Source organism: Lissotriton vulgaris, chromosome 7 (assembly GCF_964263255.1).
Source record: "Lissotriton vulgaris chromosome 7, aLisVul1.2, whole genome shotgun sequence".
Classification (NCBI taxonomy): domain Eukaryota; kingdom Metazoa; phylum Chordata; class Amphibia; order Caudata; family Salamandridae; genus Lissotriton; species Lissotriton vulgaris.
Window position 1 is genome coordinate 1,418,770,551 of NC_141695.1, and position 26,111 is coordinate 1,418,796,661.

Genomic DNA, 26,111 nt, shown 5'->3' on the forward strand with positions numbered 1-26,111 from the left:
GGTGGTTAAATAGAAATTCGCTGCTCAGCTGACCCGGCAGGAGCAAATGTATGCCAAAAATGTACGCAGAATGAGCTTTTCAGTGAAAAGCAGCCAGGCACATTTTAGCTAGTTTTACTTGTAAGTGGGGTTGGAAACGCTTTTCAGGCTCAGTACTGGGCTCAAAACATGCAGCCCTGAGGTCTCTCATGATAGCAGGTGGTTAAATAGAAATTCGCTGATCAGCTGACCCTGTAGGAGCAAACGTATGCCAAAAATGTACGCAGAATGAGCTTTTCAGTGAAGAGCAGCCAGGCACATTTTAGCTAGTTTTACTTGTAAGTGGGGTTGGAAACGCTTTTCGGGCTCAGTACTGGGCTCAAAACATGCAGCCTTGAGGTCTCTCATGATAGCAGGTGGTTAAATAGAAATTCGCTGATCAGCTGACTCTGTAGGAGCAAACGTATGCCAAAAATGTACGCAGAATGAGATTTTCAGTGAAGAGCAGCCAGGCACATTTTAGCTAGTTTTACATGTAAGTTGGGTTGGAAACGCTTTTCGGGCTCAGTACTGGGCTAAAAACATGCAGCCTTGAGGTCTCTCATGATAGCAGGTGGTTAAATAGAAATTCGCTGATCAGCTGACCCTGTAGGAGCAAACGTATGCCAAAAATGTACGCAGAATGAGCTTTTCAGTGAAGAGCAGCCAGGCAAATTTTAGCTAGTTTTACTTGTAAGTGGAGTTGGAAACGCTTTTCAGGCTCAGTACTGGGCTCAAAACATGCAGCCTTGAGGTCTCTCATGATAGCAGGTGGTTAAATAGAAATTCGCTGCTCAGCTGACCCTGTAGGAGCAAACGTATGCCAAAAATGTAAGCAGAATGAGCTTTTCAGTGAAGAGCAGCCAGGCACATTTTAGCTAGTTTTACTTGTAAGTGGGGTTGGAAACGCTTTTCGGGCTCAGTACTGGGCTCAAAACATGCAGCCTTGAGGTCTCTCTCCTGATAGTAGGTGGTTAAATAGAAATTCGCTGATCAGCTGACCCTGTAGGAGCAAACGTATGCCAAAAATGTACGCAGAATGAGCTTTTCAGTGAAGAGCAGCCAGGCAATTTTTAACTAGTTTTACTTGTAAGTGGAGTTGGAAACGCTTTTCAGGCTCAGTACTGGGCTCAAAACATGCAGCCTTGAGGTCTCTCATGATAGCAGGTGGTTAAATAGAAATTTGCTGCTCAGCTGACCCGGCAGGAGCAAATGTATGCCAAAAATGTACACAGAATGAGCTTTTCAGTGAATAGCAGCCAGGCACATTTTAGCTAGTTTTACTTTTAAGTGGGGTTGGAAATGCTTTTCAGGCTCAGTACTGGGCTCAGAAGATGCAGCTCTGAGGTCTCTCATGATAGCAGGTGGTTAAATAGAAATTTGCTGCTCAGCTGACCCAGCAGGAGCAACCGTATGCCAAAAATGTAAGCAGAATGAGCTTTTCAGTGAATAGCAGCCAGGCAAATTTTAGCTAGTTTTACTTGTAAGTGGGGTTAGAAACGCTTTTTATGCTCAGTACTGGGCTCAAAACATGCAGGCCTGAGGTCTCTCATGATAGCAGGTGGTTAAATAGAAATTTGCTGCTCAGCTGACCCGGCAGGAGCAAATGTATGCCAAAAATGTAAGCAGAATGAGCTTTTCAGTGAATAGCAGCCAGGCACATTTTAGCTAGTTTTACTTGTAAGTGGGGTTTGAAACTATATTCAGGATCAGTACTGGGCTCAAAACATGCAGCCCTGAGGTCTCTCATGATAGCAGGTGGTTAAATAGAAATTCGCTGCTCAGCTGACCCGGCAGGAGCAAACGTATGCCAAAAATGTAAGCAGAATGAGCTTTTCAGTGAATAGCAGCCAGGCACATTATAGCTAGTTTTACTTTTAAGTGGGGTTGGAAATGCTTTTCAGGCTCAGTACTGGGCTCAAAAGATGCAGCTCTGAGGTCTCTCCAGATAGCAGGTGGTTAAGTATAAATTTGCCACTTGGCTGACCCAGCAAGAGCAAACGTATGCCAAAAATGTACACAGAATGAGCTTTTCAGTGAATAGCAGCCAGGCACATTTTAGCTAGTTTTACTTGTAAGTGGGGTTGGAAACGCTTTTCAGGATCAGTACTGGGCTCAAAACATGCAGCCCTGAGGTCTCTCATGATAGCAGGTGGTTAAATAGAAATTCGCTGCTCAGCTGACCCGGCAGGAGCAAACGTATGCCAAAAATGTACGCAGAATGATCTTTTTAGTGAAGAGCAGCCACGCACATTTTAGCTAGTTTTACTTGTAAGTGGATTTGGAAACGCTTTTCAGGATCAGTACTTTGCTCAAAACATGCAGCCCTGAGGTCTCTCATAATAGCAGGTGGTTAAATAGAAATTCGCTGCTCAGCTGACCCGGCAGGAGCAAATGTATGCCAAAAATGTACGCAGAATGAGCTTTTCAGTGAAAAGCAGCCAGGCACATTTTAGCTAGTTTTACTTGTAAGTGGGGTTTGAAACTCTTTTCAGGATCAGTACTGCGCTCAAAACATGCAGCCCTGAGGTCTCTCATGATAGCAGGTGGTTAAATAGAAATTCGATGCTCAGCTGACCCTGTAGGAGCAACCGTATGCCAAAAATGTAAGCAGAACGAGCTTTTCAGTGAATAGCAGCCAGGCACAATTTAGCTAGTTTTACTTGTAAGTGGGGTTGGAAACGCTTTTCGGGCTCAGTACTGGGCTCAAAACATGCAGCCTTGAGGTCTCTCATGATAGCAGGTGGTTAAATAGAAATTCGATGATCAGCTGACCCTGTAGGAGCAAACGTATGCCAAAAATGTACGCAGAATGAGATTTTCAGTGAAGAGCAGCCAGGCACATTTTAGCTAGTTTTACTTGTAAGTGGGGTTGGAAACGCTTTTCGGGCTCAGTACTGGGCTCAAAACATGCAGCCTTGAGGTCTCTCATGATAGCAGGTGGTTAAATAGAAATTCGCTGATCAGCTGACCCTGTAGGAGCAAACGTATGCCAAAAATGTACGCAGAATGAGCTTTTCAGTGAAGAGCAGCCAGGCAAATTTTAGCTAGTTTTACTTGTAAGTGGAGTTGGAAACGCTTTTCAGGCTCAGTACTGGGCTCAAAACATGCAGCCTTGAGGTCTCTCATGATAGCAGGTGGTTAAATAGAAATTCGCTGCTCAGCTGACCCTGTAGGAGCAAACGTATGCCAAAAATGTAAGCAGAATGAGCTTTTCAGTGAATAGCAGCCAGGCACATTTTAGCTAGTTTTACTTGTAAGTGGGGTCTGAAACTCTTTTCAGGATCAGTACTGGGCTCAAAACATGCAGCCCTGAGGTCTCTCATGATAGCAGGTGGTTAAATAGAAATTCGCTGATCAGCTGACCCTGTAGGAGCAAACGTATGCCAAAAATGTACGCAGAATGAGATTTTCAGTGAAGAGCAGCCAGGCACATTTTAGCTAGTTTTACTTGTAAGTGGGGTTGGAAACGCTTTTCGGGCTCAGTACTGGGCTCGAAACATGCAGCCTTGAGGTCTCTTATGATAGCAGGTGGTTAAATAGAAATTCGCTGCTCAGCTGACCCGACAGGAGCAAACGTATGCCAAAAATGTACGCAGAATGAGCTTTTTAGTGAAGAGCAGCCACGCACATTTTAGCTAGTTTTACTTGTAAGTGGAGTTGGAAACGCTTTTCAGGATCAGTACTGGGCTCAAAACATGCAGCCATGAGGTCTCTCATGATAGCAAGTGGTTAAATAGAAATTCGCTGCTCAGCTGACCCGGCAGGAGCAAACGTATGCCAAAAATGTACGCAGAATGATCTTTTTAGTGAAGAGCAGCCACGCACATTTTAGCTAGTTTTACTTGTAAGTGGATTTGGAAACGCTTTTCAGGATCAGTACTTTGCTCAAAACATGCAGCCCTGAGGTCTCTCATGATAGCAGGTGGTTAAATAGAAATTCGCTGCTCAGCTGACCCGGCAGGAGCAAATGTATGCCAAAAATGTACGCAGAATGAGCTTTTCAGTGAAAAGCAGCCAGGCACATTTTAGCTAGTTTTACTTGTAAGTGGGGTTTGAAACTCTTTTCAGGATCAGTACTGCGCTCAAAACATGCAGCCCTGAGGTCTCTCATGATAGCAGGTGGTTAAATAGAAATTCGATGCTCAGCTGACCCTGTAGGAGCAACCGTATGCCAAAAATGTAAGCAGAACGAGCTTTTCAGTGAATAGCAGCCAGGCACAATTTAGCCAGTTTTACTTGTAAGTGGGGTTGGAAACGCTTTTCGGGCTCAGTACTGGGCTCAAAACATGCAGCCTTGAGGTCTCTCATGATAGCAGGTGGTTAAATAGAAATTCGCTGATCAGCTGACCCTGTAGGAGCAAACGTATGCCAAAAATGTACGCAGAATGAGATTTTCAGTGAAGAGCAGCCAGGCAAATTTTAGCTAGTTTTACTTGTAAGTGGAGTTGGAAACGCTTTTCAGGCTCAGTACTGGGCTCAAAACATGCAGCCTTGAGGTCTCTCATGATAGCAGGTGGTTAATAGAAATTCGCTGCTCAGCTGACCCTGTAGGAGCAAACGTATGCCAAAAATGTAAGCAGAATGAGGTTTTCAGTGAATAGCAGCCAGGCACATTTTAGCTAGTTTTACTTGTAAGTGGGGTCTGAAACTCTTTTCAGGATCAGTACTGGGCTCAAAACATGCAGCCCTGAGGTCTCTCATGATAGCAGGTGGTTAAATAGAAATTCGCTGATCAGCTGACCCTGTAGTAGCAAACGTATGCCAAAAATGTACGCAGAATGGGATTTTCAGTGAAGAGCAGCCAGGCACATTTTAGCTAGTTTTACTTGTAAGTGGGGTTGGAAACGCTTTTCGGGCTCAGTACTGGGCTCAAAACATGCAGCCTTGAGGTCTCTCATGATAGCAGGTGGTTAAATAGAAATTCGCTGCTCAGCTGACCCGACAGGAGCAAACGTATGCCAAAAATGTAAGCAGAATGAGCTTTTCAGTGAATAGCAGCCAGGCACATTATAGCTAGTTTTACTTTTAAGTGGGGTTGGAAATGCTTTTCAAACTCAGTACTGGGCTCAAAAGATGCAGCTCTGAGGTCTCTCATGATAGCAGGTGGTTAAATAGAAATTTGCTGCTCAGCTGACCCGGCAGGAGCAAACATATGCCAAAAATGTACGCAGAATGAGCTTTTCAGTGAATAGCAGCCAGGCATATTTTAGCTAGTTTTACTTGTAAGTGGGGTTGGAAACGCTTTTTATGCTCAGTATTGGGCTCAAAACATGCAGGCCTGAGGTCTCTCATGATAGCAGGTGGTTAAATAGAAATTCGCTGCTCAGCTGACCCGGCAGGAGCAAATGTATGCCAAAAATGTACGCAGAATGAGCTTTTCAGTGAAGAGCAGCCAGGCACATTTTAGCTAGTTTTACTTGTAAGTGGAGTTGGAAAAGCTTTTCAGGATCAGTACTGGGCTCAAAACATGCAGCCCTGAGGTCTCTCATGATAGCAGGTGGTTAAATAGAAATTCGCTGCTCAGCTGACCCTGTAGGAGCAACCGTATGCCAAAAATGTAAGCAGAATGAGCTTTTCAGTGAATAGCAGCCAGGCACATTTTAGCTAGTTTTACTTGTAAGTGGGGTTTGAAACTATTTTCAGGATCAGTACTGGGCTCAAAACATGCAGCCCTGAGGTCTCTCATGATAGCAGGTGGTTAAATAGAAATTCGCTGCTCAGCTGACCCTGTAGGAGCAAACGTATGCCAAAAAAGTACGCAGAATGAGATTTTCAGTGAAGAGCAGCCAGGCACATTTTAGCTAGTTTTACTTGTAAGTGGGGTTGGAAACGATTTTTGGGCTCAGTACTGGGCTCAAAACATGCAGCCTTGAGGTCTCTCATGATAGCAGGTGGTTAAATAGAAATTCGCTGCTCAGCTGACCCGACAGGAGCAAACGTATGCCAAAAATGTAAGCAGAATGAGCTTTTCAGTGAAGAGCAGCCAGGCACATTTTAGCTAGTTTTACTTGTAAGTGGGGTTGGAAACGCTTTTCGGGCTCAGTACTGGGCTCAAAACATGCAGCCTTGAGGTCTCTCATGATAGCAGGTGGTTAAATAGAAATTCGCTGATCAGCTGACCCTGTAGGAGCAAACGTATGCCAAAAATGTACGCAGAATGAGATTTTCAGTGAAGAGCAGCCAGGCAAATTTTAGCTAGTTTTACTTGTAAGTGGAGTTGGAAACGCTTTTCAGGCTCAGTACTGGGCTCAAAACATGCAGCCTTGAGGTCTCTCATGATAGCAGGTGGTTAATAGAAATTCGCTGCTCAGCTGACCCTGTAGGAGCAAACGTATGCCAAAAATGTAAGCAGAATGAGGTTTTCAGTGAATAGCAGCCAGGCACATTTTAGCTAGTTTTACTTGTAAGTGGGGTCTGAAACTCTTTTCAGGATCAGTACTGGGCTCAAAACATGCAGCCCTGAGGTCTCTCATGATAGCAGGTGGTTAAATAGAAATTCGCTGATCAGCTGACCCTGTAGTAGCAAACGTATGCCAAAAATGTACGCAGAATGGGATTTTCAGTGAAGAGCAGCCAGGCACATTTTAGCTAGTTTTACTTGTAAGTGGGGTTGGAAACGCTTTTCGGGCTCAGTACTGGGCTCAAAACATGCAGCCTTGAGGTCTCTCATGATAGCAGGTGGTTAAATAGAAATTCGCTGCTCAGCTGACCCGACAGGAGCAAACGTATGCCAAAAATGTAAGCAGAATGAGCTTTTCAGTGAATAGCAGCCAGGCACATTATAGCTAGTTTTACTTTTAAGTGGGGTTGGAAATGCTTTTCAGGCTCAGTACTGGGCTCAAAAGATGCAGCTCTGAGGTCTCTCATGATAGCAGGTGGTTAAATAGAAATTTGCTGCTCAGCTGACCCGGCAGGAGCAAACATATGCCAAAAATGTACGCAGAATGAGCTTTTCAGTGAATAGCAGCCAGGCATATTTTAGCTAGTTTTACTTGTAAGTGGGGTTGGAAACGCTTTTTATGCTCAGTATTGGGCTCAAAACATGCAGGCCTGAGGTCTCTCATGATAGCAGGTGGTTAAATAGAAATTCGCTGCTCAGCTGACCCGGCAGGAGCAAATGTATGCCAAAAATGTACGCAGAATGAGCTTTTCAGTGAAGAGCAGCCAGGCACATTTTAGCTAGTTTTACTTGTAAGTGGAGTTGGAAAAGCTTTTCAGGATCAGTACTGGGCTCAAAACATGCAGCCCTGAGGTCTCTCATGATAGCAGGTGGTTAAATAGAAATTCGCTGCTCAGCTGACCCTGTAGGAGCAACCGTATGCCAAAAATGTAAGCAGAATGAGCTTTTCAGTGAATAGCAGCCAGGCACATTTTAGCTAGTTTTACTTGTAAGTGGGGTTTGAAACTATTTTCAGGATCAGTACTGGGCTCAAAACATGCAGCCCTGAGGTCTCTCATGATAGCAGGTGGTTAAATAGAAATTCGCTGCTCAGCTGACCCTGTAGGAGCAAACGTATGCCAAAACAGTACGCAGAATGAGATTTTCAGTGAAGAGCAGCCAGGCACATTTTAGCTAGTTTTACTTGTAAGTGGGGTTGGAAACGATTTTTGGGCTCAGTACTGGGCTCAAAACATGCAGCCTTGAGGTCTCTCATGATAGCAGGTGGTTAAATAGAAATTCGCTGCTCAGCTGACCCGACAGGAGCAAACGTATGCCAAAAATGTAAGCAGAATGAGCTTTTCAGTGAAGAGCAGCCAGGCACATTTTAGCTAGTTTTACTTGTAAGTGGAGTTGGAAACGCTTTTCAGGATCAGTACTGGGCTCAAAACATGCAGCCCTGAGGTCTCTCATGATAGCAGGTGGTTAAATAGAAATTCGCTGCTCAGCTGACCCGGCAGGAGCAAATGTATGCCAAAAATGTACACGAAATGAGCTTTTCAGTGAAAAGCAGCCAGGCACATTTTAGCTAGTTTTACTTGTAAGTGGGGTTGGAAACGCTTTTCGGGCTAGGTACTGGGCTCAAAACATGCAGCCTTGAGGTCTCTCATGATAGCAGGTGGTTAAATAGAAATTCGCTGATCAGCTGACCCTGTAGGAGCAAACGTATGCCAAAAATGTACGCAGAATGAGCTTTTCAGTGAAGAGCAGCCAGGCAATTTTTAGCTAGTTTTACTTGTAAGTGGAGTTGGAAACGCTTTTCAGGCTCAGTACTGGGCTCAAAACATGCAGCCTTGAGGTCTCTCATAATAGCAGGTGGTTAAATAGAAATTCGCTGCTCAGCTGACCCTGTAGGAGCAAACGTATGCCAAAAATGTAAGCAGAATGAGCTTTTCAGTGAATAGCAGCCAGGCACATTTTAGCTAGTTTTACTTGTAAGTGGGGTTTGAAACTCTTTTCAGGATCAGTACTGCGCTCAAAACATGCAGCCCTGAGGTCTCTCATGATAGCAGGTGGTTAAGTAGAAATTTGCCTCTTGGCTGACCCAGCAGGAGCAAACATATGCCAAAAATTTACACAGAATGAGCTTTTCAGTGAATAGCAGCCAGGCACATTTTAGCTAGTTTTACTTGTAAGTGGGGTTGGAAACGCTTTTCAGGATCAGTACTGGGCTCAAAACATGCAGCCCTGAGGTCTCTCATGATAGCAGGTGGTTAAATAGAAATTCGCTGCTCAGCTGACCCTGTAGGAGCAACCGTATGCCAAAAATGTAAGCAGAATGAGCTTTTCAGTGAATAGCAGCCAGGCACATTTTAGCTAGTTTTACTTGTAAGTGGGGTTGGAAACGCTTTTCAGGATCAGTACTGGGCTCAAAACATGCAGCCCTGAGGTCTCTCATGATAGCAGGTGGTTAAATAGAAATTCGCTGCTCAGCTGACCCTGTAGGAGCAACCGTATGCCAAAAATGTAAGCAGAATGAGCTTTTCAGTGAAAAGCAGCCAGGGACATTTTAGCTAGTTTTACTTGTAAGTGGGGTTGGAAACGCTTTTCGGGCTCAGTACTGGGCTCAAAACATGCAGCCTTGAGGTCTCTCATGATAGCAGGTGGTTAAATAGAAATTCGCTTATCAGCTGACCCTGTAGGAGCAAACGTATGCCAAAAATGTACGCAGAATGAGCTTTTCAGTGAAGAGCAGCCAGGCAAATTTGAGCTAGTTTTACTTGTAAGTGGAGTTGGAAACGCTTTTCAGGCTCAGTACTGGGCTCAAAACATGCAGCCTTGAGGTCTCTCATGATAGCAGGTGGTTAAATAGAAATTCGCTGCTCAGCTGACCCTGTAGGAGCAAACGTATGCCAAAAATGTAAGCAGAATGAGCTTTTCAGTGAATAGCAGCCAGGCACATTTTAGCTAGTTTTACTTGTAAGTGGGGTTTGAAACTCTTTTCAGGATCAGTACTGGGCTCAAAACATGCAGCCCTGAGGTCTCTCATGATAGCAGGTGGTTAAATAGAAATTCGCTGATCAGCTGACACTGTAGGAGCAAACGTATGCCAAAAATGTACGGAGAATGAGATTTTCAGTGAAGAGCAGCCAGGCACATTTTAGCTAGTTTTACTTGTAAGTGGGGTTGGAAACGCTTTTCGGGCTCAGTACTGGGCTCGAAACATGCAGCCTTGAGGTCTCTCATGATAGCAGGTGGTTAAATAGAAATTCGCTGCTCAGCTGACCCGACAGGAGCAAACGTATGCCAAAAATGTACGCAGAATGAGCTTTTTAGTGAAGAGCAGCCACGCACATTTTAGCTAGTTTTACTTGTAAGTGGAGTTGGAAACGCTTTTCAGGATCAGTACTGGGCTCAAAATATGCAGCCCTGAGGTCTCTCATGATAGCAGGTGGTTAAATAGAAATTCGCTGCTCAGCTGACCCCGCAGGAGCAAATGTATGCCAAAAATGTACGCAGAATGAGCTTTTCAGTGAAAAGCAGCCAGGCATGATAGCAGGTGGTTAAATAGAAATTCGCTGCTCAGCTGACCCCGCAGGAGCAAATGTATGCCAAAAATGTACGCAGAATGAGCTTTTCAGTGAAAAGCAGCCAGGCACATTTTAGCTAGTTTTACTTGTAAGTGGGGTTGGAAACGCTTTTCAGGCTCAGTACTGGGCTCAAAACATGCAGCCCTGAGGTCTCTCATGATAGCAGGTGGTTAAATAGAAATTTGCTGATCAGCTGACCCTGTAGGAGCAAACGTATGCCAAAAATGTACGCAGAATGAGCTTTTCAGTGAAGAGCAGCCAGGCACATTTTAGCTAGTTTTACTTGTAAGTGGGGTTGGAAACGCTTTTCGGGCTCAGTACTGGGCTCAAAACATGCAGCCTTGAGGTCTCTCATGATAGCAGGTGGTTAAATAGAAATTCGCTGATCAGCTGACTCTGTAGGAGCAAACGTATGCCAAAAATGTACGCAGAATGAGATTTTCAGTGAAGAGCAGCCAGGCACATTTTAGCTAGTTTTACTTGTAAGTGGGGTTGGAAACGCTTTTCGGGCTCAGTACTGGGCTCAAAACATGCAGCCTTGAGGTCTCTCATGATAGCAGGTGGTTAAATAGAAATTCGCTGATCAGCTGACCCTGTATCAGCAAACGTATGCCAAAAATGTACGCAGAATGAGCTTTTCAGTGAAGAGCAGCCAGGCAAATTTTAGCTAGTTTTACTTGTAAGTGGAGTTGGAAACGCTTTTCAGGCTCAGTACTGGGCTCAAAACATGCAGCCTTGAGGTCTCTCATGATAGCAGGTGGTTAAATAGAAATTCGCTGCTCAGCTGACCCTGTAGGAGCAAACGTATGCCAAAAATGTAAGCAGAATGAGCTTTTCAGTGAAGAGCAGCCAGGCACATTTTAGCTAGTTTTACTTGTAAGTGGGGTTGGAAACGCTTTTCGGGCTCAGTACTGGGCTCAAAACATGCAGCCTTGAGGTCTCTCTCCTGATAGTAGGTGGTTAAATAGAAATTCGCTGATCAGCTGACCCTGTAGGAGCAAACATATGCCAAAAATGTACGCAGAATGAGCTTTTCAGTGAAGAGCAGCCAGGCAATTTTTAACTAGTTTTACTTGTAAGTGGAGTTGGAAACGCTTTTCAGGCTCAGTACTGGGCTCAAAACATGCAGCCTTGAGGTCTCTCATGATAGCAGGTGGTTAAATAGAAATTCGCTGCTCAGCTGACCCGGCAGGAGCAAATGTATGCCAAAAATGTACACAGAATGAGCTTTTCAGTGACTAGCAGCCAGGCACATTTTAGCTAGTTTTACTTTTAAGTGGGGTTGGAAATGCTTTTCAGGCTCAGTACTGGGCTCAAAAGATGCAGCTCTGAGGTCTCTCATGATAGCAGGTGGTTAAATAGAAATTTGCTGCTCAGCTGACCCGGCAGGAGCAACCGTATGCCAAAAATGTAAGCAGAATGAGCTTTTCAGTGAATAGCAGCCAGGCACATTTTAGCTAGTTTTACTTGTAAGTGGGGTTGGAAACGCTTTTTATGCTCAGTACTGGGCTCAAAACATGCAGGCCTGAGGTCTCTCATGATAGCAGGTGGTTAAATAGAAATTTGCTGCTCAGCTGACCCGGCAGGAGCAAATGTATGCCAAAAATGTACGCAGAATGAGCTTTTCAGTGAAAAGCAGCCAGGCACATTTTAGCTAGTTTTACTTGTAAGTGGGGTTGGAAACGCTTTTCGGGCTCAGTACTGGGCTCAAAACATGCAGCCTTGAGGTCTCTCATGATAGCAGGTGGTTAAATAGAAATTCGCTGCTCAGCTGACCCGGCAGGAGCAAATGTATGCCAAAAATGTACACAGAATGAGCTTTTCAGTGAATAGCAGCCAGGCACATTTTGGCTAGTTTTACTTTTAAGTCGGGTTGGAAATGCTTTTCAGGCTCAGTACTGGGCTCAAAAGATGCAGCTCTGAGGTCTCTCATGATAGCAGGTGGTTAAATAGAAATTCGCTGCTCAGCTGACCCTGTAGGAGCAAACGTATGCCAAAAATGTAAGCAGAATGAGCTTTTCAGTGAATAGCAGCCAGGCACATTTTAGCTAGTTTTACTTGTAAGTGGGGTTTGAAACTCTTTTCAGGATCAGTACTGGGCTCAAAACATGCAGCCCTGAGGTCTCTCATGATAGCAGGTGGTTAAATAGAAATTCGCTGATCAGCTGACCCTGTAGGAGCAAACGTATGCCAAAAATGTACGGAGAATGAGATTTTCAGTGAAGAGCAGCCAGGCACATTTTAGCTAGTTTTACTTGTAAGTGGGGTTGGAAATGCTTTTCGGGCTCAGTACTGGGCTCGAAACATGCAGCCTTGAGGTCTCTCATGATAGCAGGTGGTTAAATAGAAATTCACTGCTCAGCTGACCCGACAGGAGCAAACGTATGCCAAAAATGTACGCAGAATGAGCTTTTTAGTGAAGAGCAGCCACGCACATTTTAGCTATTTTTACTTGTAAGTGGAGTTGGAAACGCTTTTCAGGATCAGTACTGGGCTCAAAACATGCAGCCCTGAGGTCTCTCATGATAGCAGGTGGTTAAATAGAAATTCGCTGCTCAGCTGACCCGGCAGGAGCAAATGTATGCCAAAAATGTACGCAGAATGAGCTTTTCAGTGAAAAGCAGCCAGGCACATTTTAGCTAGTTTTACTTGTAAGTGGGGTTGGAAACGCTTTTCAGGCTCAGTACTGGGCTCAAAACATGCAGCCCTGAGGTCTCTCATGATAGCAGGTGGTTAAATAGAAATTCGCTGATCAGCTGACCCTGTAGGAGCAAACGTATGCCAAAAATGTACGCAGAATGAGCTTTTCAGTGAAGAGCAGCCAGGCACATTTTAGCTAGTTTTACTTGTAAGTGGGGTTGGAAACGCTTTTCGGGCTCAGTACTGGGCTCAAAACATGCAGCCGTGAGGTCTCTCATGATAGCAGGTGGTTAAATAGAAATTCGCTGATCAGCTGACTCTGTAGGAGCAAACGTATGCCAAAAATGTACGCAGAATGAGATTTTCAGTGAAGAGCAGCCAGGCACATTTTAGCTAGTTTTACTTGTAAGTGGGGTTGGAAACGCTTTTCGGGCTCAGTACTGGGCTCAAAACATGCATCCTTGAGATCTCTCATGATAACAGGTGATTAAATAGAAATTCGCTGATCAGCTGACCCTGTAGGAGCAAACGTATGCCAAAAATGTACGCAGAATGAGCTTTTCAGTGAAGAGCAGCCAGGCAAATTTTAGCTAGTTTTACTTGTAAGTGGAGTTGGAAACGCTTTTCAGGCTCAGTACTGGGCTCAAAACATGCAGCCTTGAGGTCTCTCATGATAGCAGGTGGTTAAATAGAAATTCGCTGCTCAGCTGACCCTGTAGGAGCAAACGTATGCCAAAAATGTAAGCAGAATGAGCTTTTCAGTGAAGAGCAGCCAGGCACATTTTAGCTAGTTTTACTTGTAAGTGGGGTTGGAAACGCTTTTTATGCTCAGTACTGGGCTCAAAACATGCAGGCCTGAGGTCTCTCATGATAGCAGGTAGTTAAATAGAAATTCGCTGCTCAGCTGACCCGGCAGGAGCAAATGTATGCCAAAAATGTACACAGAATGAGCTTTCCAGTGAATAGCAGCCAGGCACATTTTAGCTAGTTTTACTTTTAAGTGGGGTTGCAAATGCTTTTCAGGCTCAGTACTGGGCTCAAAAGATGCAGCTCTGAGGTCTCTCATGATAGCAGGTGGTTAAATAGAAATTCGCTGCTCAGCTGACCCTGTAGGAGCAAACGTATGCCAAAAATGTAAGCAGAATGAGCTTTTCAGTGAATAGCAGCCAGGCACATTTTAGCTAGTTTTACTTGTAAGTGGGGTTTGAAACTCTTTTCAGGATCAGTACTGGGCTCAAAACATGCAGCCCTGAGGTCTCTCATGATAGCAGGTGGTTAAATAGAAATTCGCTGATCAGCTGACCCTGTAGGAGCAAACGTATGCCAAAAATGTACGGAGAATGAGATTTTCAGTGAAGAGCAGCCAGGCACATTTTAGCTAGTTTTACTTGTAAGTGGGGTTGGAAACGCTTTTCGGGCTCAGTACTGGGCTCGAAACATGCAGCCTTGAGGTCTCTCATGATAGCAGGTGGTTAAATAGAAATTCACTGCTCAGCTGACCCGACAGGAGCAAACGTATGCCAAAAATGTAAGCAGAATGAGCTTTTCAGTGAATAGCAGCCAGGCACATTTTAGCTAGTTTTACTTGTAAGTGGGGTTTGAAACTCTTTTCAGGATCAGTACTGCGCTCAAAACATGCAGCCCTGAGGTCTCTCATGATAGCAGGTGGTTAAGTAGAAATTTGCCTCTTGGCTGACCCAGCAGGAGCAAACATATCCCAAAAATGTACACAGAATGAGCTTTTCAGTGAATAGCAGCCAGGCACATTTTAGCTAGTTTTACTTGTGAGTGGGGTTGGAAACGCTTTTCAGGATCAGTACTGGGCTCAAAACATGCAGCCCTGAGGTCTCTCATGATAGCAGGTGGTTAAATAGAAATTCGCTGCTCAGCTGACCCTGTAGGAGCAACCGTATGCCAAAAATGTAAGCAGAATGAGCTTTTCAGTGAATAGCAGCCAGGCACATTTTAGCTAGTTTTACTTGTAAGTGGGGTTGGAAACGCTTTTCAGGATCAGTACTGGGCTCAAAACATGCAGCCCTGAGGTCTCTCATGATAGCAGGTGGTTAAATAGAAATTCGCTGCTCAGCTGACCCTGTAGGAGCAACCGTATGCCAAAAATGTAAGCAGAATGAGCTTTTCAGTGAATAGCAGCCAGGCAAATTTTAGCTAGTTTTACTTGTAAGTGGGGTTTGAAACTCTTTTCAGGATCAGTACTGGGCTCAAAACATGCAGCCCTGAGGTCTCTCATGATAGCAGGTGGTTAAATAGAAATTCGCTGATCAGCTGACCCTGTAGGAGCAAACGTATGCCAAAAATGTACGGAGAATGAGATTTTCAGTGAAGAGCAGCCAGGCACATTTTAGCTAGTTTTACTTGTAAGTGGGGTTGGAAACGCTTTTCGGGCTCAGTACTGGGCTCGAAACATGCAGCCTTGAGGTCTCTCATGATAGCAGGTGGTTAAATAGAAATTCGCTGCTCAGCTGACCCGACAGGAGCAAACGTATGCCAAAAATGTACGCAGAATGAGCTTTTTAGTGAAGAGCAGCCACGCACATTTTATCTAGTTTTACTTGTAAGTGGAGTTGGAAACGCTTTTCAGGATCAGTACTGGGCTCAAAACATGCAGCCCTGAGGTCTCTCATGATAGCAGGTGGTTAAATAGAAATTCGCTGCTCAGCTGACCCGGCAGGAGCAAATGTATGCCAAAAATGTACGCAGAATGAGCTTTTCAGTGAAAAGCACCCAGGCACATTTTAGCTAGTTTTACTTGTAAGTGGGGTTGGAAACGCTTTTCAGGCTCAGTACTGGGCTCAAAACATGCAGCCCTGAGGTCTCTCATGATAGCAGGTGGTTAAATAGAAATTCGCTGATCAGCTGACCCTGTAGGAGCAAACGTATGCCAAAAATGTACGCAGAATGAGCTTTTCAGTGAAGAGCAGCCAGGCACATTTTAGCTAGTTTTACTTGTAAGTGGGGTTGGAAACGCTTTTCGGGCTCAGTACTGGGCTCAAAACATGCAGCCTTGAGGTCTCTCATGATAGCAGGTGGTTAAATAGAAATTCGCTGATCAGCTGACTCTGTAGGAGCAAACGTATGCCAAAAATGTACGCAGAATGAGATTTTCAGTGAAGAGCAGCCAGGCACATTTTAGCTAGTTTTACATGTAAGTTGGGTTGGAAACGCTTTTCGGGCTCAGTACTGGGCTAAAAACATGCAGCCTTGAGGTCTCTCATGATAGCAGGTGGTTAAATAGAAATTCGCTGATCAGCTGACCCTGTAGGAGCAAACGTATGCCAAAAATGTACGCAGAATGAGCTTTTCAGTGAAGAGCAGCCAGGCAAATTTTAGCTAGTTTTACTTGTAAGTGGAGTTGGAAACGCTTTTCAGGCTCAGTACTGGGCTCAAAACATGCAGCCTTGAGGTCTCTCATGATAGCAGGTGGTTAAATAGAAATTCGCTGCTCAGCTGACCCTGTAGGAGCAAACGTATGCCAAAAATGTAAGCAGAATGAGCTTTTCAGTGAAGAGCAGCCAGGCACATTTTAGCTAGTTTTACTTGTAAGTGGGGTTGGAAACGCTTTTCGGGCTCAGTACTGGGCTCAAAACATGCAGCCTTGAGGTCTCTCTCCTGATAGTAGGTGGTTAAATAGAAATTCGCTGATCAGCTGACCCTGTAGGAGCAAACGTATGCCAAAAATGTACGCAGAATGAGCTTTTCAGTGAAGAGCAGCCAGGCAATTTTTAACTAGTTTTACTTGTAAGTGGAGTTGGAAACGCTTTTCAGGCTCAGTACTGGGCTCAAAACATGCAGCCTTGAGGTCTCTCATGATAGCAGGTGGTTAAATAGAAATTTGCTGCTCAGCTGACCCGGCAGGAGCAAATGTATGCCAAAAATGTACACAGAATGAGCTTTTCAGTGAATAGCAGCCAGGCACATTTTAGCTAGTTTTACTTTTAAGTGGGGTTGGAAATGCTTTTCAGGCTCAGTACTGGGCTCAGAAGATGCAGCTCTGAGGTCTCTCATGATAGCAGGTGGTTAAATAGAAATTTGCTGCTCAGCTGACCCAGCAGGAGCAACCGTATGCCAAAAATGTAAGCAGAATGAGCTTTTCAGTGAATAGCAGCCAGGCAAATTTTAGCTAGTTTTACTTGTAAGTGGGGTTAGAAACGCTTTTTATGCTCAGTACTGGGCTCAAAACATGCAGGCCTGAGGTCTCTCATGATAGCAGGTGGTTAAATAGAAATTTGCTGCTCAGCTGACCCGGCAGGAGCAAATGTATGCCAAAAATGTAAGCAGAATGAGCTTTTCAGTGAATAGCAGCCAGGCACATTTTAGCTAGTTTTACTTGTAAGTGGGGTTTGAAACTATATTCAGGATCAGTACTGGGCTCAAAACATGCAGCCCTGAGGTCTCTCATGATAGCAGGTGGTTAAATAGAAATTCGCTGCTCAGCTGACCCGGCAGGAGCAAACGTATGCCAAAAATGTAAGCAGAATGAGCTTTTCAGTGAATAGCAGCCAGGCACATTATAGCTAGTTTTACTTTTAAGTGGGGTTGGAAATGCTTTTCAGGCTCAGTACTGGGCTCAAAAGATGCAGCTCTGAGGTCTCTCCTGATAGCAGGTGGTTAAGTATAAATTTGCCACTTGGCTGACCCAGCAAGAGCAAACGTATGCCAAAAATGTACACAGAATGAGCTTTTCAGTGAATAGCAGCCAGGCACATTTTAGCTAGTTTTACTTGTAAGTGGGGTTGGAAACGCTTTTCAGGATCAGTACTGGGCTCAAAACATGCAGCCCTGAGGTCTCTCATGATAGCAGGTGGTTAAATAGAAATTCGCTGCTCAGCTGACCCGGCAGGAGCAAACGTATGCCAAAAATGTACGCAGAATGATCTTTTTAGTGAAGAGCAGCCACGCACATTTTAGCTAGTTTTACTTGTAAGTGGATTTGGAAACGCTTTTCAGGATCAGTACTTTGCTCAAAACATGCAGCCCTGAGGTCTCTCATAATAGCAGGTGGTTAAATAGAAATTCGCTGCTCAGCTGACCCGGCAGGAGCAAATGTATGCCAAAAATGTACGCAGAATGAGCTTTTCAGTGAAAAGCAGCCAGGCACATTTTAGCTAGTTTTACTTGTAAGTGGGGTTTGAAACTCTTTTCAGGATCAGTACTGCGCTCAAAACATGCAGCCCTGAGGTCTCTCATGATAGCAGGTGGTTAAATAGAAATTCGATGCTCAGCTGACCCTGTAGGAGCAACCGTATGCCAAAAATGTAAGCAGAACGAGCTTTTCAGTGAATAGCAGCCAGGCACAATTTAGCTAGTTTTACTTGTAAGTGGGGTTGGAAACGCTTTTCGGGCTCAGTACTGGGCTCAAAACATGCAGCCTTGAGGTCTCTCATGATAGCAGGTGGTTAAATAGAAATTCGATGATCAGCTGACCCTGTAGGAGCAAACGTATGCCAAAAATGTACGCAGAATGAGATTTTCAGTGAAGAGCAGCCAGGCACATTTTAGCTAGTTTTACTTGTAAGTGGGGTTGGAAACGCTTTTCGGGCTCAGTACTGGGCTCAAAACATGCAGCCTTGAGGTCTCTCATGATAGCAGGTGGTTAAATAGAAATTCGCTGATCAGCTGACCCTGTAGGAGCAAACGTATGCCAAAAATGTACGCAGAATGAGCTTTTCAGTGAAGAGCAGCCAGGCAAATTTTAGCTAGTTTTACTTGTAAGTGGAGTTGGAAACGCTTTTCAGGCTCAGTACTGGGCTCAAAACATGCAGCCTTGAGGTCTCTCATGATAGCAGGTGGTTAAATAGAAATTCGCTGCTCAGCTGACCCTGTAGGAGCAAACGTATGCCAAAAATGTAAGCAGAATGAGCTTTTCGGTGAATAGCAGCCAGGCACATTTTAGCTAGTTTTACTTGTAAGTGGGGTCTGAAACTCTTTTCAGGATCAGTACTGGGCTCAAAACATGCAGCCCTGAGGTCTCTCATGATAGCAGGTGGTTAAATAGAAATTCGCTGATCAGCTGACCCTGTAGGAGCAAACGTATGCCAAAAATGTACGCAGAATGAGATTTTCAGTGAAGAGCAGCCAGGCACATTTTAGCTAGTTTTACTTGTAAGTGGGGTTGGAAACGCTTTTCGGGCTCAGTACTGGGCTCGAAACATGCAGCCTTGAGGTCTCTTATGATAGCAGGTGGTTAAATAGAAATTCGCTGCTCAGCTGACCCGACAGGAGCAAACGTATGCCAAAAATGTACGCAGAATGAGCTTTTTAGTGAAGAGCAGCCACGCACATTTTAGCTAGTTTTACTTGTAAGTGGAGTTGGAAACGCTTTTCAGGATCAGTACTGGGCTCAAAACATGCAGCCATGAGGTCTCTCATGATAGCAAGTGGTTAAATAGAAATTCGCTGCTCAGCTGACCCGGCAGGAGCAAACGTATGCCAAAAATGTACGCAGAATGATCTTTTTAGTGAAGAGCAGCCACGCACATTTTAGCTAGTTTTACTTGTAAGTGGATTTGGAAACGCTTTTCAGGATCAGTACTTTGCTCAAAACATGCAGCCCTGAGGTCTCTCATGATAGCAGGTGGTTAAATAGAAATTCGCTGCTCAGCTGACCCGGCAGGAGCAAATGTATGCCAAAAATGTACGCAGAATGAGCTTTTCAGTGAAAAGCAGCCAGGCACATTTTAGCTAGTTTTACTTGTAAGTGGGGTTTGAAACTCTTTTCAGGATCAGTACTGCGCTCAAAACATGCAGCCCTGAGGTCTCTCATGATAGCAGGTGGTTAAATAGAAATTCGATGCTCAGCTGACCCTGTAGGAGCAACCGTATGCCAAAAATGTAAGCAGAACGAGCTTTTCAGTGAATAGCAGCCAGGCACAATTTAGCCAGTTTTACTTGTAAGTGGGGTTGGAAACGCTTTTCGGGCTCAGTACTGGGCTCAAAACATGCAGCCTTGAGGTCTCTCATGATAGCAGGTGGTTAAATAGAAATTCGCTGATCAGCTGACCCTGTAGGAGCAAACGTATGCCAAAAATGTACGCAGAATGAGATTTTCAGTGAAGAGCAGCCAGGCAAATTTTAGCTAGTTTTACTTGTAAGTGGAGTTGGAAACGCTTTTCAGGCTCAGTACTGGGCTCAAAACATGCAGCCTTGAGGTCTCTCATGATAGCAGGTGGTTAATAGAAATTCGCTGCTCAGCTGACCCTGTAGGAGCAAACGTATGCCAAAAATGTAAGCAGAATGAGGTTTTCAGTGAATAGCAGCCAGGCACATTTTAGCTAGTTTTACTTGTAAGTGGGGTCTGAAACTCTTTTCAGGATCAGTACTGGGCTCAAAACATGCAGCCCTGAGGTCTCTCATGATAGCAGGTGGTTAAATAGAAATTCGCTGATCAGCTGACCCTGTAGTAGCAAACGTATGCCAAAAATGTACGCAGAATGGGATTTTCAGTGAAGAGCAGCCAGGCACATTTTAGCTAGTTTTACTTGTAAGTGGGGTTGGAAACGCTTTTCGGGCTCAGTACTGGGCTCAAAACATGCAGCCTTGAGGTCTCTCATGATAGCAGGTGGTTAAATAGAAATTCGCTGCTCAGCTGACCCGACAGGAGCAAACGTATGCCAAAAATGTAAGCAGAATGAGCTTTTCAGTGAATAGCAGCCAGGCACATTATAGCTAGTTTTACTTTTAAGTGGGGTTGGAAATGCTTTTCAGGCTCAGTACTGGGCTCAAAAGATGCAGCTCTGAGGTCTCTCATGATAGCACGTGGTTAAATAGAAATTTGCTGCTCAGCTGACCCGGCAGGAGCAAACATATGCCAAAAATGTACGCAGAATGAGCTTTTCAGTGAATAGCAGCCAGGCATATTTTAGCTAGTTTTACTTGTAAGTGGGGTTGGAAACGCTTTTTATGCTCAGTATTGGGCTCAAAACATGCAGGCCTGAGGTCTCTCATGATAGCAGGTGGTTAAATAGAAATTCGCTGCTCAGCTGACCCGGCAGGAGCAAATGTATGCCAAAAATGTACGCAGAATGAGCTTTTCAGTGAAGAGCAGCCAGGCACATTTTAGCTAGTTTTACTTGTAAGTGGAGTTGGAAAAGCTTTTCAGGATCAGTACTGGGCTCAAAACATGCAGCCCTGAGGTCTCTCATGATAGCAGGTGGTTAAATAGAAATTCGCTGCTCAGCTGACCCTGTAGGAGCAACCGTATGCCAAAAATGTAAGCAGAATGAGCTTTTCAGTGAATAGCAGCCAGGCACATTTTAGCTAGTTTTACTTGTAAGTGGGGTTTGAAACTATTTTCAGGATCAGTACTGGGCTCAAAACATGCAGCCCTGAGGTCTCTCATGATAGCAGGTGGTTAAATAGAAATTCGCTGCTCAGCTGACCCTGTAGGAGCAAACGTATGCTAAAAAAGTACGCAGAATGAGATTTTCAGTGAAGAGCAGCCAGGCACATTTTAGCTAGTTTTACTTGTAAGTGGGGTTGGAAACGATTTTTGGGCTCAGTACTGGGCTCAAAACATGCAGCCTTGAGGTCTCTCATGATAGCAGGTGGTTAAATAGAAATTCGCTGCTCAGCTGACCCGACAGGAGCAAACGTATGCCAAAAATGTAAGCAGAATGAGCTTTTCAGTGAAGAGCAGCCAGGCACATTTTAGCTAGTTTTACTTGTAAGTGGGGTTGGAAACGCTTTTCGGGCTCAGTACTGGGCTCAAAACATGCAGCCTTGAGGTCTCTCATGATAGCAGGTGGTTAAATAGAAATTCGCTGATCAGCTGACCCTGTAGGAGCAAACGTATGCCAAAAATGTACGCAGAATGAGATTTTCAGTGAAGAGCAGCCAGGCAAATTTTAGCTAGTTTTACTTGTAAGTGGAGTTGGAAACGCTTTTCAGGCTCAGTACTGGGCTCAAAACATGCAGCCTTGAGGTCTCTCATGATAGCAGGTGGTTAATAGAAATTCGCTGCTCAGCTGACCCTGTAGGAGCAAACGTATGCCAAAAATGTAAGCAGAATGAGGTTTTCAGTGAATAGCAGCCAGGCACATTTTAGCTAGTTTTACTTGTAAGTGGGGTCTGAAACTCTTTTCAGGATCAGTACTGGGCTCAAAACATGCAGCCCTGAGGTCTCTCATGATAGCAGGTGGTTAAATAGAAATTCGCTGATCAGCTGACCCTGTAGTAGCAAACGTATGCCAAAAATGTACGCAGAATGGGATTTTCAGTGAAGAGCAGCCAGGCACATTTTAGCTAGTTTTACTTGTAAGTGGGGTTGGAAACGCTTTTCGGGCTCAGTACTGGGCTCAAAACATGCAGCCTTGAGGTCTCTCATGATAGCAGGTGGTTAAATAGAAATTCGCTGCTCAGCTGACCCGACAGGAGCAAACGTATGCCAAAAATGTAAGCAGAATGAGCTTTTCAGTGAATAGCAGCCAGGCACAATATAGCTAGTTTTACTTTTAAGTGGGGTTGGAAATGCTTTTCAGGCTCAGTACTGGGCTCAAAAGATGCAGCTCTGAGGTCTCTCATGATAGCAGGTGGTTAAATAGAAATTTGCTGCTCAGCTGACCCGGCAGGAGCAAACATATGCCAAAAATGTACGCAGAATGAGCTCTTCAGTGAATAGCAGCCAGGCATATTTTAGCTAGTTTTACTTGTAAGTGGGGTTGGAAACGCTTTTTATGCTCAGTATTGGGCTCAAAACATGCAGGCCTGAGGTCTCTCATGATAGCAGGTGGTTAAATAGAAATTCGCTGCTCAGCTGACCCGGCAGGAGCAAATGTATGCCAAAAATGTACGCAGAATGAGCTTTTCAGTGAAGAGCAGCCAGGCACATTTTAGCTAGTTTTACTTGTAAGTGGAGTTGGAAAAGCTTTTCAGGATCAGTACTGGGCTCAAAACATGCAGCCCTGAGGTCTCTCATGATAGCAGGTGGTTAAATAGAAATTCGCTGCTCAGCTGACCCTGTAGGAGCAACCGTATGCCAAAAATGTAAGCAGAATGAGCTTTTCAGTGAATAGCAGCCAGGCACATTTTAGCTAGTTTTACTTGTAAGTGGGGTTTGAAACTATTTTCAGGATCAGTACTGGGCTCAAAACATGCAGCCCTGAGGTCTCTCATGATAGCAGGTGGTTAAATAGAAATTCGCTGCTCAGCTGACCCTGTAGGAGCAAACGTATGCCAAAAAAGTACGCAGAATGAGATTTTCAGTGAAGAGCAGCCAGGCACATTTTAGCTAGTTTTACTTGTAAGTGGGGTTGGAAACGATTTTTGGGCTCAGTACTGGGCTCAAAACATGCAGCCTTGAGGTCTCTCATGATAGCAGGTGGTTAAATAGAAATTCGCTGCTCAGCTGACCCGACAGGAGCAAACGTATGCCAAAAATGTAAGCAGAATGAGCTTTTCAGTGAAGAGCAGCCAGGCACATTTTAGCTAGTTTTACTTGTAAGTGGAGTTGGAAACGCTTTTCAGGATCAGTACTGGGCTCAAAACATGCAGCCCTGAGGTCTCTCATGATAGCAGGTGGTTAAATAGAAATTCGCTGCTCAGCTGACCCGGCAGGAGCAAATGTATGCCAAAAATGTACACGAAATGAGCTTTTCAGTGAAAAGCAGCCAGGCACATTTTAGCTAGTTTTACTTGTAAGTGGGGTTGGAAACGCTTTTCGGGCTAGGTACTGGGCTCAAAACATGCAGCCTTGAGGTCTCTCATGATAGCAGGTGGTTAAATAGAAATTCGCTGATCAGCTGACCCTGTAGGAGCAAACGTATGCCAAAAATGTACGCAGAATGAGCTTTTCAGTGAAGAGCAGCCAGGCAATTTTTAGCTAGTTTTACTTGTAAGTGGAGTTGGAAACGCTTTTCAGGCTCAGTACTGGGCTCAAAACATGCAGCCTTGAGGTCTCTCATAATAGCAGGTGGTTAAATAGAAATTCGCTGCTCAGCTGACCCTGTAGGAGCAAACGTATGCCAAAAATGTAAGCAGAATGAGCTTTTCAGTGAATAGCAGCCAGGCACATTTTAGCTAGTTTTACTTGTAAGTGGGGTTTGAAACTCTTTTCAGGATCAGTACTGCGCTCAAAACATGCAGCCCTGAGGTCTCTCATGATAGCAGGTGGTTAAGTAGAAATTTGCCTCTTGGCTGACCCAGCAGGAGCAAACATATGCCAAAAATTTACACAGAATGAGCTTTTCAGTGAATAGCAGCCAGGCACATTTTAGCTAGTTTTACTTGTAAGTGGGGTTGGAAACGCTTTTCAGGATCAGTACTGGGCTCAAAACATGCAGCCCTGAGGTCTCTCATGATAGCAGGTGGTTAAATAGAAATTCGCTGCTCAGCTGACCCTGTAGGAGCAACCGTATGCCAAAAATGTAAGCAGAATGAGCTTTTCAGTGAATAGCAGCCAGGCACATTTTAGCTAGTTTTACTTGTAAGTGGGGTTGGAAACGCTTTTCAGGATCAGTACTGGGCTCAAAACATGCAGCCCTGAGGTCTCTCATGATAGCAGGTGGTTAAATAGAAATTCGCTGCTCAGCTGACCCTGTAGGAGCAACCGTATGCCAAAAATGTAAGCAGAATGAGCTTTTCAGTGAAAAGCAGCCAGGGACATTTTAGCTAGTTTTACTTGTAAGTGGGGTTGGAAACGCTTTTCGGGCTCAGTACTGGGCTCAAAACATGCAGCCTTGAGGTCTCTCATGATAGCAGGTGGTTAAATAGAAATTCGCTTATCAGCTGACCCTGTAGGAGCAAACGTATGCCAAAAATGTACGCAGAATGAGCTTTTCAGTGAAGAGCAGCCAGGCAAATTTGAGCTAGTTTTACTTGTAAGTGGAGTTGGAAACGCTTTTCAGGCTCAGTACTGGGCTCAAAACATGCAGCCTTGAGGTCTCTCATGATAGCAGGTGGTTAAATAGAAATTCGCTGCTCAGCTGACCCTGTAGGAGCAAACGTATGCCAAAAATGTAAGCAGAATGAGCTTTTCAGTGAACAGCAGCCAGGCACATTTTAGCTAGTTTTACTTGTAAGTGGGGTTTGAAACTCTTTTCAGGATCAGTACTGGGCTCAAAACATGCAGCCCTGAGGTCTCTCATGATAGCAGGTGGTTAAATAGAAATTCGCTGATCAGCTGACACTGTAGGAGCAAACGTATGCCAAAAATGTACGGAGAATGAGATTTTCAGTGAAGAGCAGCCAGGCACATTTTAGCTAGTTTTACTTGTAAGTGGGGTTGGAAACGCTTTTCGGGCTCAGTACTGGGCTCGAAACATGCAGCCTTGAGGTCTCTCATGATAGCAGGTGGTTAAATAGAAATTCGCTGCTCAGCTGACCCGACAGGAGCAAACGTATGCCAAAAATGTACGCAGAATGAGCTTTTTAGTGAAGAGCAGCCACGCACATTTTAGCTAGTTTTACTTGTAAGTGGAGTTGGAAACGCTTTTCAGGATCAGTACTGGGCTCAAAATATGCAGCCCTGAGGTCTCTCATGATAGCAGGTGGTTAAATAGAAATTCGCTGCTCAGCTGACCCCGCAGGAGCAAATGTATGCCAAAAATGTACGCAAAATGAGCTTTTCAGTGAAAAGCAGCCAGGCATGATAGCAGGTGGTTAAATAGAAATTCGCTGCTCAGCTGACCCCGCAGGAGCAAATGTATGCCAAAAATGTACGCAGAATGAGCTTTTCAGTGAAAAGCAGCCAGGCACATTTTAGCTAGTTTTACTTGTAAGTGGGGTTGGAAACGCTTTTCAGGCTCAGTACTGGGCTCAAAACATGCAGCCCTGAGGTCTCTCATGATAGCAGGTGGTTAAATAGAAATTCGCTGATCAGCTGACCCTGTAGGAGCAAACGTATGCCAAAAATGTACGCAGAATGAGCTTTTCAGTGAAGAGCAGCCAGGCACATTTTAGCTAGTTTTACTTGTAAGTGGGGTTGGAAACGCTTTTCGGGCTCAGTACTGGGCTCAAAACATGCAGCCTTGAGGTCTCTCATGATAGCAGGTGGTTAAATAGAAATTCGCTGATCAGCTGACTCTGTAGGAGCAAACGTATGCCAAAAATGTACGCAGAATGAGATTTTCAGTGAAGAGCAGCCAGGCACATTTTAGCTAGTTTTACTTGTAAGTGGGGTTGGAATTGTTTTCGGGCTCAGTACTGGGCTCAAAACATGCAGCCTTGAGGTCTCTCATGATAGCAGGTGGTTAAATAGAAATTCGCTGATCAGCTGACCCTGTAGCAGCAAACGTATGCCAAAAATGTACGCAGAATGAGCTTTTCAGTGAAGAGCAGCCAGGCAAATTTTAGCTAGTTTTACTTGTAAGTGGAGTTGGAAACGCTTTTCAGGCTCAGTACTGGGCTCAAAACATGCAGCCTTGAGGTCTCTCATGATAGCAGGTGGTTAAATAGAAATTCGCTGCTCAGCTGACCCTGTAGGAGCAAACGTATGCCAAAAATGTAAGCAGAATGAGCTTTTCAGTGAA